This window comes from Neoarius graeffei, chromosome 15, assembly GCF_027579695.1.
Source record: "Neoarius graeffei isolate fNeoGra1 chromosome 15, fNeoGra1.pri, whole genome shotgun sequence".
Classification (NCBI taxonomy): Eukaryota; Metazoa; Chordata; class Actinopteri; order Siluriformes; family Ariidae; genus Neoarius; species Neoarius graeffei.
The window spans coordinates 20,115,573-20,133,111 of record NC_083583.1 but is presented as its reverse complement, the minus strand read 5'-3'; the positions used below and the strand labels follow the sequence as shown (position 1 = coordinate 20,133,111).

General features: G+C 40.7%; 1 long non-coding RNA gene across 1 annotated transcript; it reads right to left on the bottom strand.

Annotated features, from left to right (window-relative positions):
- Positions 1-583: 583 nt before the first annotated feature.
- LOC132898778 (uncharacterized) lies at positions 584-17,255 on the bottom strand. Its single transcript, XR_009656582.1, has 3 exons — positions 17,196-17,255; positions 2,265-2,385; positions 584-664 (listed from the first exon to the last, which is right to left on the bottom strand). It is a non-coding gene; the product is annotated as an uncharacterized LOC132898778 (long non-coding RNA).
- Positions 17,256-17,539: the final 284 nt, after the last annotated feature.

Sequence of the window (17,539 nt, the reverse complement as noted above, 5' to 3'; positions counted from 1 at the left end):
CCTAAACGTACTGCTAAAGCTACACTGGAGTGGTTTAAAGGGAAACATTTAAATGTCTTGGAATGGCCTAATCAAAGCCCAGACCTCAATCCAACTGAGAATCTGTGGCATCACTTGAAGATTGCTGTACACCAACTCAACCAATCTAACTTGAAGGAGTTGGAGCAGTTTTGCCTTGAGGAATGGGCAAATATCCCAGAGGCTAGATGTGCTAAGCTAATAGAGACATACACCAAAAGATCTGCAGCTGTAATTGCAGCAAAAGGTGGCTCTACAAAGTATTGACTTTTTTTTTGGGGGGGGGGGGGGGGGGTGTATGATTGGGGGTGTTTGCGATGGTTTAATACCTATGCACACTCCAGATTTCTGTTTTTTCATTTTAATTATTGTTTGTGTCACAATAAAACAACAATTTGCACCTTAAAAGCTGTAGGCATGTTGTTTAAATCAAATGGTGCTAAACCTCCAAAAATCCATTTTAATTCCAGCTTTTAATGTGACAAAACAGGACAAACATTTGGGGGATGAATACTTTTGCAAGACATTGTATGTGTGTGTCTCCTACCTAGCTTGCTTGAATGAGGTTTTCTGTGAGGATGGGGTGTATGAACATCAGGGTTTTTCAACATCTTCTCCATTGTCCTCATCTTATTTGTGGTGAAAACTATGGAACAATAGAAATATGTATGGTTATTAATTTATTTGATTTTTAGATGGTTAAAGTTATGTCCATGTCTCTGGAAAAATTCATGTGATTGGCAAATAATATCCACTTGTCTTTTGCATAATTTGGAGAATTCCTCAGCTTTTATCTGTTCTCTTCTGGACAGGATGTTCACCCGTCTCCATCACAGACTTGCCAACCCTACCGATTCACACAGTAGTCTACTGCTTTTGACAGGTAAATACCGCCTACCGCTTTTAGTTCTAAAAAACACTGCATTACAAGATAATCAGTGAACAATGTTGGATTCACTCTTCTCACTTTGCTTCGGCTATTTTCAGCACAGGGAATACAAGTATATAGTGCCAAATAGTCATCTTAAGTGAAGCTGACAGCCAATGTAACAATGCAATAATGATGTTGAATCTAAATTGTATCACTCTATCATGCCATTCCACTGGTTCTTGTTATGGTTCTAGCCAATCGGGAATGAGCTCATATGTTAAAACAAATCGTGCCAGTATTTGTAAAAAAAACAAATATGCTCTGGTGATCGCAAACAATGAAAACTCAGAAGAAAAAAAAGATTTGCTATGACAACAAGTTCAAGGTGACTTGGTTGTCATATCATCCATACATCAAAGCATCAAGGCAATGTGAGAAGCATGCATTTTGTGAAGTATGTCAGTCCAATTTCCCAATCAATTTTCTCCAAATGTGGCACTCAGAATGCAGGAGAATTTTTGTTTGTTTGTTTGTTTGTTTGTTTGTTTGTTTGTTTGTTTGTTTGTTTGTTTGTTTTCAAAATTTTCCAGGGGAGCATACCCCCGGACCCCCCTAAGTTGTACAATCTGATCTCTGATTTTCATCCTCTGAGGGTTGGCAAGTATGCCATAATAAACAAATGTGAGACAGTAAGAAAAAGTGAAACACACCGAATTTTTTGCTTTATGTTTTTTACTCACATATAAATAGGGATATAAATGTCATAGGGATATTAAATAATGTAGGACAAATGTCACATTATTTTTTAATCATTTTCCTGTGATATTCAGTTTGACAAGAACTTAAAATTTAGTTTTAGTCTTAGTTGCTTGCTGAAAATTGTAGTTATATTTTAGTCACATTTTAGTCTTTTCTGTTTTGTTTTAGTCAAGATTTAGTCAGTGGAGCAAAGTTTTTAGTTCAATTGTAGTTTATTTTTAGTCAGTGTTTGAGTCAAAATTTTCTCAGACAGTTTTGTGATACTTGTAAAATGTGCTGTGTAGTTTTAAGAGGGCTGTTACAGGAGGATTATGGTTTGATGTTTTTTTTTTTTCAAAGATTGCATAAATGAACAGCTTGGCACTAACATTTCCTTCACATCATAAGCAACAGATGCATATCTGTTGGCAATAAAAAAAAAAAGAAAAACACATTTAAGAGGCTAGGGCTTTTCTTGTAAACTATACTCTTCGATTATATTTAAAAGTTTAATTTCATTTTTTGTTTTCATGACCTTAAGGGCTTTAGCGTAAGAAAGAAGGTTTCCCCTTCATATACTTGGATTTATGTCTATAGAACTTACAGAGGACAATAATGACATTCACTAAAAAGTCACCTTTACTGTTGTCCATCACCAGTCCATCAACAATGTCCTTTTCAGTAAAGTTTTCCCGTTGAAAAACCTTAGTGTGAAGTCAGTCATGTACATCAAGCCATAAAGCTTCTGCATACATACACTGGAAAAATAAATGATCAGAGGTTTCATTGTTTTCACAAAACACACAATTACTGGTTTCAATATCAAATCACTGTCACAACAATTCACTGGATGGGTACACTCGATTTAGGGTTTTAAAATGTATTTCTTTGGCTTTGGGATTTGTAAATACGTTCGTAAAATACGAACCATTCTTTTTGAGGAAATTTCTAAGACTGAATTTCTATAAGACGTTATGGGGTATAACACGCTGTTAAACACATTTCTAATGGTTTTGTTTGGGAGTTTAACTTCATTAAAGACTAAGCCTCCAGTGAAAAGTTGTAGGAGACAAGAAGTGATAAGGGGAGAATATGCCAAGTTCCCTCTAATTAAACGTATAATAAAATTGGGGATGGTATTTGAAAGTATTATAATTGCAGATTGTGCCATATTTAAGGCAAAAATTTTCATACCAAAAGATACAGCCACTTATATCAACTAAGTGAAACACTGAACAAATGCCTTTCTCCACCCAGTCCTTGTTAAACAGTGATTTCCTTTTCACAGTAATATAACTATTGTTCCACATTGGTGTGTTATGAGACATGAAATTATGATTATACAAAAGTTTCCAATATACAGTAACTTTCCAATATCTGCTGGTGAAAGAGGGATAATTTAGAACCCCAATTCCAAAAAAGTTGGGACACTGTGTAAAACATAAATAATAACAGACTGTGAAGATTTGCAAATCATGGAAACCCTATATTTAATTGAAAATAGTACAAATATAACATATCAAATGTTGAAACTGAGAAATTTTATTGTTTTTTGAAAAATATATGCTCACTTTGAATTTGATGTCAGCAACACATTTCAGAAAAGTTGTGCCGGGGTAACAAAAGACTGAAAAAGTTGTGTAATGCTAAAAAAATAATAAAATTTGATTAATTGGCAACAGGTCAGTAACATAATTTGGTATAAAAAGAGGATCCCAGAGAGGCGGAGTCTCTCCGAAGTAAAGATGGGGAGGGGTTCACCGCTCTGTGAAAGACTGCATGGGCAAACAGTGCAACAATTTAAGAATAACATTCCTCAAGGTAAAATTGCAAAAAATAATAATAATAATTGGGGATCACATCATCTGTGGTACATAATATCATTAAAAGGTTCAGAGAATCTGGAGAAATCTCTGTGTGCAAGAGACAAGACTGAAAACTGACATTGGATGCTTGTGATCTTCAGGCTCTCAGGCGACACTGCATTAAAAGCAGACATGTGTCTGTAGTGGAAACCACTGCATGGGCTCAGGAACACTTCAGAAACCCATTGTCTGGGAAAACAGTTCATTACTGCATCCACAAATGCAAGTGAAAACCAGATATAAACAATATCCAGAAACATCGCCACCTTCTCTGGGCCCGAGCTCTTTCATGATGGACTGAGGTGAAGTGGAAAACTCTCTTGAGGTCTGACAAATCAAAAGTAGAAATTATTTTTAGAAATCATGTACATCACATCCTCCAGGCTCAAGAGAAGAGGGACCGTCCAGCTTGTTATCCGTGCACAGTTCAAAAGCCAGTAACTGTAATGGTATGAGGGTGCATTGGTGCACATGACATGGGTAGCTTGTACATCTGGGAAGGCGTCATTAATGCTGAATGATATCTACACATTTCAGAGCGATATGGCCATCCAGACAAAATCTTTTTCAGGGAAGGCCTTCCTTCTTTCAGCAAGACAATGCCGAACCGCTTTCTGCACATATTAAAACTGCATGGCTCCATAGTAAAAGAGTCCAGGTGCTAAACTGGCCTGCCTGCAGTCCAGACCTGTCTCTCATTTAAAACAGTTGGCACATTATGAAACGCAAAATACAACAAAGGAGACCCCAAACTGTTGAGCAACTGAAATTGTATATGAGGCAAGAATGGGACAACATTTCTCTTTCAAAACTATAGCAATCAGTCTCCTCAGTTCCCAGACATTTACAGAGTTTTGTTTAAAGTAGGGGCGAACCAACACAGTGGCAAACATGAATGAATGAATGAATGAATGAATGAATGAATGAACCCTTTATTATCACTGTACCAGTGAAATTGACCATCAACCTGTCCTTACATACATACACATAATTGACAGAGGGGGAGTAGACAGGACAGGAAGACAGGGAAAAAAGAAAATTACAGAGTAACAAAAGGAAAGGAGAGGAGAAAAAAGCACCCCCACCCTATGCTTCTGTGAGGAGTACAGAGTGGGAGCATTAAAAAAACCTCAGCACATAAGCCCAAAACAAACCACAAGTATACTTTACAACATGAAAACCACATAAGCACAAAATAACACAAGTACACATTACAACATGAAAACACGGGACTTGGAGGGGGGAAGGGGGGGAAAAGGGGGGGATGATCAGGGGTGGTAAGGGGGGTGGGGGGGAGGTAGAGGTAACCCAGCGCAAGCAAGCAGCCGTCCGCTCCTGCAGCCATGAGGGCGCTGGTCACGCACCCGCTTGTCGCACTGGGGGTGAAAGTGCCGACCGTGGGAAGTGGGGGAAGGAATACGAGAGAGAGTCTAACAGCAGTGTTCTCCAGGGGAACTGTTGTCCCAGCAATGACCTTGGCCAAGGCCAGTGCTGGCTAGGGAGCCGAAATAGAGAAGATTGGAATTTGTTTGGTCTTAGCGAGCAGACGCATTCTTTTGCTTGCCTACGCCGCATGTCCACTATGTCCATCTTGGTCTCCAAAATGATCTAATTTCCATTGCAAGGCCAAAAGCTTCTCCAAGATATTATCCACGTTGCGGTTCAAGTTCTGAATAGCCACAGTCTGAGTGCCGACAGCTCTGCCCACCGCTTCAATCATGTCGGGCAGCTTTATGGGACTTTGAACAGCTGTCACCATTTTCTGATTTCCTCGATAAACCAGGGCAATGCCTAATCCAATCAGCAAAAGTCCTGTAATCATGGTTCTGAATAGGTAGATGTCTTCAATGTCCTCCACAGAAAGAACCGCCAGAAACACGACCCGCCACTTCTCCCATGCATCCATCGTGTAGCCAGCTGCAAACGTTCCAGCAGGACAGGCTGGTTCCCCTGAACCCAGGCTTCTCGTCGAGAAGATTGTGTCAATTGCATGAAGAGACCAGTTTATCAATTCCATGGTTTTTAGTTTGGAGAGCAATGCGGAGAGAGTCTCTCAGAAATATAGACACTAGACAGACGAGACAGAAGCAGAAGAAGGAAAGATAAAGGAAGGGAGAGAGTGCGACCACCTTCCGCAAGAGCACAGAGATTCATGCCCTTGTCCCAACTTTTGTGTTGCTGACATCAAATTCAAAATGAGCATATATTTTTCAAAAAACAATAAAAAATTTTTTGTTTCAACAGTTGAAATGTTGTCTTTGTACTATTTTTAACGAAATATAGGTTCTCCATGACTTGCTAATTGTCACATTCTTTTTTTATTGACAGTTTACTGTGTGTGTGTGTGTGTGTGTGTGTATGAATGTTTAATTTTTGCGGGGGTGTTTGTGTTTTAATCATGATGTACAGTATCCATCCATCCATCCATTATCTGTAGCCACTTATCTTGTTCTACAGGGTCGCAGGCAAGCTGGAGCCTATCCCAGCTGACTATGGGCGAGAGACAGGGTACACCCTGGACAAGTCGCCAGGTCATTGCAGGGCTGGCACAGAGACAAACAACCATTCACACCTACGGTCTAACCACTACACCACTGTGCCACCCTTATTATTATTATTATTATTATTATTATTATTATTATTATTATTCAGTCAAATAGAAAATGCATAGACAATGCATGCATCACAGAGAAGAAAACAAAGTGGACATTACAACATGACAGAACAATTCTGGTTTCCAAAAGTAATGTCATTTCCTGTTGCCCAGAGGCATGTGAACCCTCATATACTGTTCCAGATCAGCAATAATTAATTAATTAATTAATTAATTAATTAATTAATTAATTACATTCTATTGCATAGAATGAAAAATGAAATGAAACTAATCATGCAGATCATGGATGGAACAGAGAGTTACATGTAGATATTACAATATAACTATTTAGAAACAGATTGATATCAATTTGTAGCTATATTTACAAATTATGTATAATCATCATGTATAAATCAATCATCTAATAATAATAAAATTAAACAAGTCCTAAATTAATTACAGTTTACTGCATAATTATAACAAAACAATATCTTATTCTAATACTCCATTTATTCGAAAATATTTCCATACAAATGAATATTTCCAAAACTTTAAAAATCTTTGACGTATATTTCAAGAAAACCTAAATAACATCAGGCAATATCTATTTATAACTATATCAAACAAAAATAAGATCAATATAACAATTCAATAGTATAAAAAAGCCAATCTGTGTTAATGAAAATGAGATGTGAGAGATTAGTGTGAGCACTGAGGAATAATCTATAAGTTATTGAACACTATCAGGATCGATTCATGTGTGATGTGAATTATGTGACCAATAAATACTGCTAAGACATGACTGTGAGAATGAAGTGAAAATGGAAAATAACGAGAAAAATAATCCTGTTTCAACAGCTGTCCTAAATAGAAAGGAAGAAGAAATATACAAAAGAGAAAGAAGCACTGTGTAAAAGAAAAACTGAAATAATCTCTGTAAAACAAAATTATCGTAATAAAAGAGAAAACAAAATTAAAGTAATAAAAAATTATCAGAGACTGAACTGGAAAAGGAAAAAAACACAACCGTGAAGGAGAGCACGATAAAGATATGTAAGGAATGTGGGTAAATAAAGTGGAGAAAATAAGAGGAGGTAATGAAAGGGAATAAAAAGTCAGGAAATACTTTCCTTGGGTCAAATTTGATCGGATACGACAGTTTAACACATAAGTCAAGTACATGCGATGGGTGTGGTAATCAGACATGGACAGTAACGAAGTACATTTACTTGAGTATCTGTACTTAAGTACACTTTTTGAGTATCTGTACTTTACTTAAGTATTATTTTTTTTGGAAACTTATGACTTTAACTTCACTACATTTGAAAGACAAATATCGTACTTTTTACTCCACTACATTTCTTTCAAGGTCCTCGTGACTCGTTACTATGAAGCAGCTTTGAAAGTGGATATTTTTTTTTTTTCTTAAATGCGATTTGTTTGCAGGTGACGCTGCGAGCCTATTAGTAATCACTAGGGTCACGTCACATCCATAGACTGTATAAAATCAAGTTCAATTATTTCTCAGCAGCATTATTTGAACACGATCAGTTGATGGCTGAATGGAAGGAGGCGGTTCTTCTGGGGAATGCACACACTCATGGCCATACCTAGAACCCATGTTTCAGTTTTCTGAAAGGAATAAAGAGTCGTTTCATTTTAAATGTTTGCTTTGTTTGCCTAAAACGAACCACATCACACCCTACAAAAACTTGCCGTCCAGCCTGCAGAAGCATATTGAGGTCTGTAAACAGTTTATTCCAAGAGAAAGCTTGCAGTGAAATTATCTGTGCTTTTAAAGCTAGCGATAAAGTTGCAATAGCTATGCAGTCTGGTTAGTCAAATGACTTTCTGTGGATTTGCCCACCAAGTTGTCATCGCCTCGTCCACGGCTAACGTTAACACATAGCTAGTTAACTTGGACACTGTTAGTTAGCATGTAAAAACGGAGTTACGCTAGCATGCCTAAGACATTAACTTATCTGAAGTCCTTTCAGGAATGTTTTAGCATAATCTTGCCAAATAAACAGAATGTAGAAATCTTTCTTTTCTAGTAACGTTAGCTACCCAATATGATTTTGAGTTTAAAAAGAGTTTGCTAGTGTCAGGTGGAGCTTCACTGGCTAGCTAGCTTAACGTTAAACCACCATGATGGCACAGCATGCATTCATTTTGCGTTCATTCACAAAATAATCCAGTCGGTCGCTTCAGAGGCATGAGGTATGATAAGCAATGTGACAATAATGCAATGTGTTGACAGAAAATGTACTTTTAATACTTAAGTATTTTTAAAAGCAAGTACTTCAGTACTTTAACTTCAGTAAAAATTTGACTGTACAACTTTCACTTGTATCGGAGTAATATTTGACTAGTGGGATCTGTACTTTGACTTAAGTAATGAAGTTGGGTACTTCATCCACCTCTCGTAGTAATATGGTGGCCAGATGGCTTCACTGTACAGTGCGGATTAGACAATGAGTTCTCCAGATATTTTACGTAGAGATCAGTGGTCCAGATTCATTTACCTGTTAGCATCCAGGAACTTTGTCTAAGCCGTGCACTGAGCGCTATGTAAAAATCTGGAGAGCTCATAGGCTCGTCAGAGTGAAGCCATCTGGCCGCTATCTTACCATTCACATCGCGAAGCGGAACGGTCATTTAGGCTACTGGAAGCTACACAAAACTGGACAAGTTATTTCTGTAGTTGGTGAGAAAAATTACAAGAAAAATGCCTGCATGTGCAGCAGTGAACTTAACAAACCGTCAAATCAAAGGTTGTGGTCACACATTTCACCTGTGAGTAGTGATAGTGTGTGATAATTTTTACATGTGTGTCCAGTGCCATTTGTGTGGACCCCCTATAGCATTTTATGATGGTTTGCAAGAGCAAAAGAAAAGGAAAAACAGAAAATCTGTCTCATCGTCTTGTCTGTTTTTGTTGAAAATCTGACATTGATATCTGGGATGAACACTGTGACTGTGTCAGATTTTTGATGGAAGTGTCCCAGACTAGATCAAAGCCAAAGTCTAGACATATTTGATAGTGAATGTGAGAGCTCAAGCTCAATGGCTCAAATTCAAAAAGAAAAATGAACTGAGTAAATTAGCCTCAGTAGCCTAAATGAAAGAAGGACCATAGCCTTAGGCAGAAATGACAGTGAGGGATGCAAATAAAAAGAGAGATGTTATTGTTCTAGTTTGGTCAGTAGTTATTTTCATTTACCTAAGGCTAAGCATAATTGATAATGTACAGTAGATCATCTACACATGTCACACCCTCTTGAACAAATTGGCAAAATGGGCATGATTGTCTGTTTTAACTACATGATTATAGTTTAGGGCGGCACGGTGGTGTAGTGGTTAGCGCTGTCGCCTCACAGCAAGAAGGTCCGGGTTCGAGCCCCGTGGCCGGCGAGGGCCTTTCTGTGCGGAGTTTGCATGTTCTCCCCGTGTCCGTGTGGGTTTCCTCCGGGTGCCCCGGTTTCCCCCACAGTCCAAAGACATGCAGGTTAGGTTAACTGGTGACTCTAAATTGTAGGTGTGAATGTGAGTGTGAATGGTTGTCTGTGTCTATGTGTCAGCCCTGTGATGACCTGGCAACTTGTCCAGGGTGTACCCCGCCTTTCGCCCGTAGTCAGCTGGGATAGGCTCCAGCTTGCCTGCGACCCTGTAGAAGGATAAAGCGGCTAGAGATAATGAGATGAGATGAGATTATAGTTTAAATTGAGTGCAAGTACTGTATAAGTACTCTTACATCAGGGTTGGTCATATTTCCCGGTCAACAGCTTAATTCCTGGACAGCGTCCAAGATACAATTTCCTGTACAAAGAAAAACTGAAATAATCTGCGTAAAATAATTATAGTAGTAAAATAGCCGTCAAAAAAAATGATCAGAGACTGAACTGGAAAAAGAAAAAAAAATAACAATGAAGGACAACGCTATAAAGATATGTAAGGAATGTGGGTAAATAAAGTTGAAAAAATAAGAGGAGGTAATGAAAGGGGGAAAAAAGTCAGGAAATACTTTTCTTGGGGCAAATTTGATCAGATACGATGGTTTAAAGCTAGACGGCCTTTCGATTTCATAAAATCGGTGAAACTTAGTTCCCCCTGAAATTTGGTCATTGTGATATATGTTTATGTCTGTAATATCTAAAAAAAAAAACCCAGGCCATTCTGTGGCTGGGAAGTTATTTAATTTGAGGGGATTCCCTAGCAAATAATGTGCATGAAATCGCTCGCTTCACGCAGTCAAGCAGACAGAGTCAAGTCAAGTTTATTTGTATAGCGCTTTTAACAATAAACATTGTCATAAAGCAGCTTTACAGAATTTGAATGACTTAAAATATGAGCTAATTTTATCCCTAATCTATCCCCAATGAGCAAGCCTGTGGCAACAGTGGCAAGGAAAAACTCCCTCAGACGACACGAGGAAGACTGTGTCCACATGTGCAGGTTTACCTTCTTCTTCTTTTCCTTCTTCTTTTGGGTTTTACGGCAGCTGGCATCCAGTGTTGCATTGCTGCCATCTACAGGTTTACCTTTGACCGTGCACTGACAGTTCCATCATTCTGTCGCTAAACAAACAGCTGATCACACCGAGGTGCTCGCTGACCACGATATTTATTAGTTTGGTCCTGTGTTTCCTTTCCTTTGTATATAACATAACATCTTTTCTTCTCGCTTTCCGTTACTGTAGTCGGTCTTTCATGTTTCATTCGCACACTCACAGCCTCGATTTTTTTTCTCCTGTTTCAAATTTGTATCCCACAATGCCTTGCGCAAACAGGGAAAGCCCACCACGTGATGCATGACATAGTATCTTGTACTGGGTCATGGTGAAGCAGGAAAAAATAGCAGAGAATTTAGGGCCACGTGGCCGTAAATTCATTAATTGTTCTATTAAAAGAAAACCTAATAAAATTGGAAGTCTGTGATTCAAATTCAGTAGCTTTCGGTCCACTAAACAAAAATAATTGGGTGTCAGGGAAAATTCTTTTTATGACCTAAACTTGAAAATCTGAAAGTCATTTGCCACTGTCGCCACAGGCTTGCTCATTGGGGATAGATTAGGGATAAAATTAGCTCATGTTTTAAGTCGTTCAAATTCTGTAAAGCTGCTTTATGACAATGTTTATTGTTAAAAGCGCTATACAAATAAACTTGACTTGACTCTGTCTGCTTGACTGCGTGAAGCGAGCGATTTCATGCACATTATTTGCTAGGGAATCCCCTCAAATTAAATAACTTCCCAGCCACAGAATGGCCTGGGGTTTTTTTTAGATATTACAGACATTAACATATATCACAATGACCAAATTTCAGGGGGAACTAAGTTTCACCGATTTTATGAAATCGAAAGGCCGTCTAGCTTTAAACCATCGTATCTGATCAAATTGGACTTTGCTGAAGGATATTTCTCCTGGAGTTTAAAAAAAAATCCTTTGAGCTAGGTCGTCTGCCTGAACAGAGCCAGTTATTTCGGTTCATTTTTACTATTCAGGGCAAAATGAACAGAAATCTCACCGTGATTTTTGTTGTCAGGGATTGTTTTTCATTGATGTCGTTATAGTTTGGTTATGAAGTCACACACTAATCCTGTATTTCCAGAGTGTGTACCTGAGTATAATCTCTCCTCTCTGCCCATCTTCCACACACCTGAAAGTGAAGGAGCTTCACAGTCGGTTCTTCTGTCCAAATCGCATCACTGCAGCTCCAAAGGTTCAAGTGTAAACTCAGAATGTTTTTATAGAATGTTCTGAAAAGGTTTATGGAACAGATTCGTCCTTAATAGGCTGCATAATTCTGCATTCTGTTCTTCGTCTCCCAGGAAACGTGTCCACGCATTTCTGCATCCAATAAACTGGCCTGTATATATATAAATATACACACATTCATCTGCAAAAGTTTTAGGCACACTATTGTTTTCATACAAACTTTGTTATAGATTTAAATTTTATGACTTCTACATTATCGAGTCAGTACAAAATCATTTTAGAGTTCAAATGTTTGTTTTCCAGCACAAAATTAAGGGTTACAGAAAAAAAAGTTTGTATCTGAGCAGCATATTCCATAAGAGAGCACTTTTCAGATTAAAAAAGAAAACATAATGAAGGCTGCTGGGTTTTGGGGCAAAATTAAGAAGCGAGTGTGACAGTCAAAGTGTCCAGAAGAACTGTGGCTGGTTCTGTAAGATGCTCAGTAAAACCTACAGCTCATTTCCTTATCAAACTGCACTCATTGTACCTTAGACTACTATTTTTTTTAAAGCAAAGGGTCATCTCACACCAAACATCTCATCTCATTATCTCTAGCCGCTTTATCCTGTTCTACAGGGTCGCAGGCAAGCTGGAGCCTATCCCAGCTGACTACGGGCGAAAGGTGGGGTACACCCTGGACAAGTCACCAGGTCATCGCAGGGCTGACACATAGACAGCCATTCACACTCACACCTACAGTCAATTTAGAGTCACCAGTTAGCCTAACCTGCATGTCTTTGGGGGAACCCAGAGCACCCGGAGGAAACCCACGCAGACAACATGCAAACTCCGCACAGAAAGGCCCTCGCCAGCCACGGGGCTTGAACCCGGACCTTCTTGCTGTGAGGCGACAGCGCTAACCACTACATCACCGTGCCGCCCTCACCAAACATTGACTTTTTTTTTATTGTGTGTGTGTGTACACACACAGACACACATACTGTGGGATATGTGAAAGGGGCGAATAATAGTGGAGAGGATTATATATATATCCATCTGTGAAGCCCACTAATGTGTGTTCACATTTGTGAAAATAATTTGAATATTTGTTGTTTTAAATAAGCTTTATAATTTTACATTATAAATAAGTTTTGTTTTGCTTTAAAAAAAGGGGGTCTATTTACAGTGCAGATAATATGTTCATAAAGCTAGCTGGAGTATATGCAGTTGCTGTGTTCCGGCCAGTAGGAGGCACTGTGAGATTCTGGTTCGCCTGCACATCACTGGCCCCTCTCATAGTTGAAAGGGATTCAGTGAAGACAAGCCGCTTCTCCCGTGTCATCCTTTTGTTTCTTCAATTTCAGCTATACATACAACTGCTCACGGGTGCTGTGACCCGGTACCCCTTAACAGTTTATTGGGGGCTCATCCGGGATCACTTCCTCTGCCAGGACGGAAGCTGATCCAGTGATACTGATACCATGGACCAGAAGTGCCCTGATGTGACCTGTGGGCGACATCCAGTGTGTTCTTCTGAGCTCATCATTCCTGTCTACTGATGAAGACGCATCTTTCAGCTTGACCAGCTGCGATGCCTGATGAAGAGTAGGGACTGTGCTGTGCAGGAATAACCACTCATCAACAACAGAGATTGAGTACGGTTCCTGGGTTGTGTGACCAAGTGCGAGGGATAGGGAAGCAGCCATGGCGGACAGTGAGAGGAAAAGCTTGGTGTGGGCCATCAAGAAAGACCTGCTCACTCTATCTGCAGACCAGCTGTTCCAGATTGCCAAGTCGCTGAGTCTAGTGCCAGGGATGGACCGATCTCAACTCGAGTCAGGGGGTGAGGAGGGTTGTTTTGAGTATATCAGCAGTTTTAATGTTCAGCGAGACTTTACTAGAGTATGAGGATGCAGGTATAGCTCATTTGCTAAAGCTGAGAGATGTAGTTGATGTAACCATGAGGGATTGTGTCTCTGAGCTACAAATGCATGTAACAGATGATGACTGGTCACACAGTTCACTTCCAAACCCACATATTGATAATATTAGGGATGTAGAAAATGGAGCTAATGGTGTCACCAGCCAAGTTGGCATTATTGATAGTGAGGCACTTGAAGTTGATGATGCTAATGCTAACCACTTTTCAGTAACAACAGCTGTCAACACACATGAGGCTAAGATCCAGAAAATACTTACCAGTTATGAGGAGCTCAGTAAGAAAATCATGCATTACATGCCTACATCCACTCTGCAGCCTACACCTCACTTACCTGCAAAAACGCAGCCCGTGTCACAACATAGGGACTTTTCAAGTGCCAGACATGTAGCTGAGAACCCCACACCTTCGACACCTGACAAAGTGGTCTCCTTAAGAGAACTTTCTTACCTCCATCGCAGAGAGTTTAAGATACAAGGGGGTCAGATTGCAGATCAGGGATCAGGGATCAGCTACAATAACCTTTGCCGCCAAATTGAAGAGGGATTAAAGGAACAGTTCAGTGATGCAGAGATTGTGAGAGCTGTCCTCAGAGCTATCAAACCTGGAAATTTTAAGGACATGCTAATGAACAAGGATGAGCTAACTGTTGAAGAGCTTAAAGACTTCCTCCACTCCCACCTGGGTGAGCGAAGCAACATGGAGCTTTTCCAGGAGCTCATGGGCACCAAACAAAAAGACAATGAGACAGCTCAACAATTCTTGTACAGAGTTATGGGACTGAAGCAAAAGATCTTACTGGCCTCAAATGCCAACACCAATGTTAAGTACAGTGCAAGCACGGTTCAAGATGTCTTCCTCCACACTGTGTATCAAGGCTTTGGGCATAAATATAACAATGTCTGCCGAGAGCTCAAACCACTGCTTGCAGATGCTGGTGTGACTGATGAGACAATCCTGAAGCAGATGAAAAGGATAACGACTGATGAAAGTGAGAGACAAAGGCGCTTAGGTCCTACCACCCATCAAAGACCCACAAATGTATACAGTGCCCAGGTTGAGGCTAATGCTGCTCAGTCTCCCAGTGTCAAAGAGGGAAATGTGGGAAAGAAACCAAAGACAGATATGATCCAGCAGCTAACAGAAAAAGTTGAAAAGCTTACCAGTCTCGTTGAACTCATGCAACAGTCAATACAGACTCAAAAGCTAGAACAAATCAGCAGCTCAAAGAAAGGCAGAACAGACAAAAAAAGAGAGAAACAGTTTGGCTGTAACAAGTGTGTTGAACAAAATCGCTCTGACTGCACTCACTGCTTCTACTACCGTGAAGATGGCCACCGAGCAGTGGGCTGTCTGAAGAAACCAACATGCCAGGGAAACTGGAGCTGGTCCCTGCCAAGGGACAGACAGTGACCGGGTCCCTACAGTCCCAACCTGACACATGCCATGCCAGTGAGTCAGACAAGCAAAATGTGGCAACCGTCAATATCCAAACCCAAAACAATGTAATAGGGAACCAGAAGCAGAAGCAACCAAAACAGAAATTCAGTGCACCCTCTCATACCATGCCCAACAGCAACAGTGAACATCTAGCAAAGCTTATTGGGAGAAAAGCTCTAACCCACTGTAACCTAAATGGCCTAGCTGTCACTGCTTTGCTAGGTACAGGAGCCCAAGTTAGCATGATTGATAGGGACTGGAAGAACAAATACTTACCTGACACTAAAGTTAGACCACTCAATGAAATTATTGATGATGAAGAAGAGTTACAAGTCTATGCAGTTAACAATGACATCATCCCATTTGATGGCTGGGTCACACAATCGTCAATCGGATGGGTAATGAAAATCCAGATTTGTCACTCATTGTGCCTTTTCTTGTTAGCAGTCTCACCCTGGAGACACCACTGCTGGGTTTTAATGTGCTGGAGGAGATGATACAAGAACAGCCCGAAAAGCTGATCCCAATGCTCAGTACCCTGCTCTGTAATGCTCTGTTGATACCAGCAGAAAAGGCAGAGCTCCTTGTAAACTTCATTCAGATTGGCAAACCTTCTGCGCAGTGGGGGCATCTATGGACAGGCAAACAAGAGACTGTCATTCCAGCAGGTCAAGTAGCCTGGGTCAAGTGCCAAGTCCCACCAAACATGAACTTGTCTGATTCAGTCTTCCTGTTTGAACTTGATGACAACAACGTGCAACTGGCAGAGCTGGATGTTGGTGAAGGTCTGTTGGAGGTACAAGATCCAAAGAAGCCATATGTTGCTGTACCTGTCGGGAACAACACAAAACGCACCATCATATTACCAAGAAAGACCGCTCTTGGCAGCACACATAGTGTTGAAAGAGTCATCTCACTGGACCAATCTGACACATCCAAGCTCCCAGTGACAGTTAACAGTGCCTCATCGACCCCTGTCAGCCCCAGTTCATCTTCATGGCAACCTAGTGTTGACCTCAGCCATCTCGATGAGGAAAAAAGGGCTCTGGTCAACAAAATGCTGTGTGAAGAGGCTAGAGCTTATGCACGTGATAGCAACGATATTGGGTACATTCCAAGCTTACAGATGTTAGTCACCCTTCCCAATGAGATTCCTGTGCAGAGAACCTATTCCTCAGTCCCAAAACCACTTTTTAAAGAGGTGAAGGAGTACATACAGGAACTGTTGATAAGAGGCTGGATAGTCAAATCCAAGTCCCCATATGCTGATCCGGTGGTCTGCGTCAGAAAAAAGACGTCAGCCTGAGGTTGTGCATTGATTATCGTCTCCTGAATAAAAAGACTGTCCCCGACCGACACCCACTGCCCAGGATACAGGACCTGACAGACACCCTTGGTGGCAATGCCTGGTTTAGTATCCTGGACCAAGGCAAAGCTTACCATCAGGGCTTCATCTCCGAAGGTTCGCACCAGTTCACTGCCTTCATTACCCCATGGGGCCTCTATGAATGGGTCTGTATCCCATTTGGACTCTCAAATGCCCCTATGGTATTCCAGCGGAGCATGGAGGAAATGCTGGGGCCCCTCAGAGATGAATGCTGCATCCCATACCTTGATGATATGCTCTGTTATGAGAAAACATTTGACGAACATATTGAGGCACTCCGCACAGTTCTCCAGGCTCTTCAGTGTCATGGAGTGAAGCTGAGGCCTGAGAAATGTGAGCTGTTCAAGCAAGAAGTCAGGTATGTGGGTCGCCTTGTGTCAGCTGGAGTCAAAATTGACCCACGTGACCTGGAAGCCGTATGAACTCTGACAAAGAAAAGACCACAAACAGTTGGAGAAGTAAGGAAATTGACTGACACTAGATGGCGCGGCTGCGTCCAGACGCCGTCGGGGTCGCTCTGTAGATTTTAACTTTATCTAACCTTATCTTTTTTGGTTTTACCCTTTTTAAGTTTTTACTGACCAGTTTTAAGTATGATTACATACGATCGCGGGACACTTCTAGAAATTAGAAACCAGTGCTTACCTGGCGACATGCCCTTTGACAACAACACGGCGTTTCCACCTGAGATACTCTGGCACAGTGATGGGACTCAAGACGCAAGTAGGCCCAAGCGCCAGACCAAGAAACACAGGGGCAGACGAGCAGGCATCCAAAATCGACTGAGAAGTAAGGCAAACTGTCCACCTCTGCCCAGTATCCTGCTAGCTAATGTCCAGTCATTAGTGAACAAGCTGGACGACTTGAGAGCAAGGATCGCCTTCCAGCGGGACATCAGGGACTGCAATGTTCTGTGTTTTACTGAATCCTGGCTGTCATCTTCAAGACCGGATCACTCAATCATGCCTGCCGACCACTTTTCCATCCTT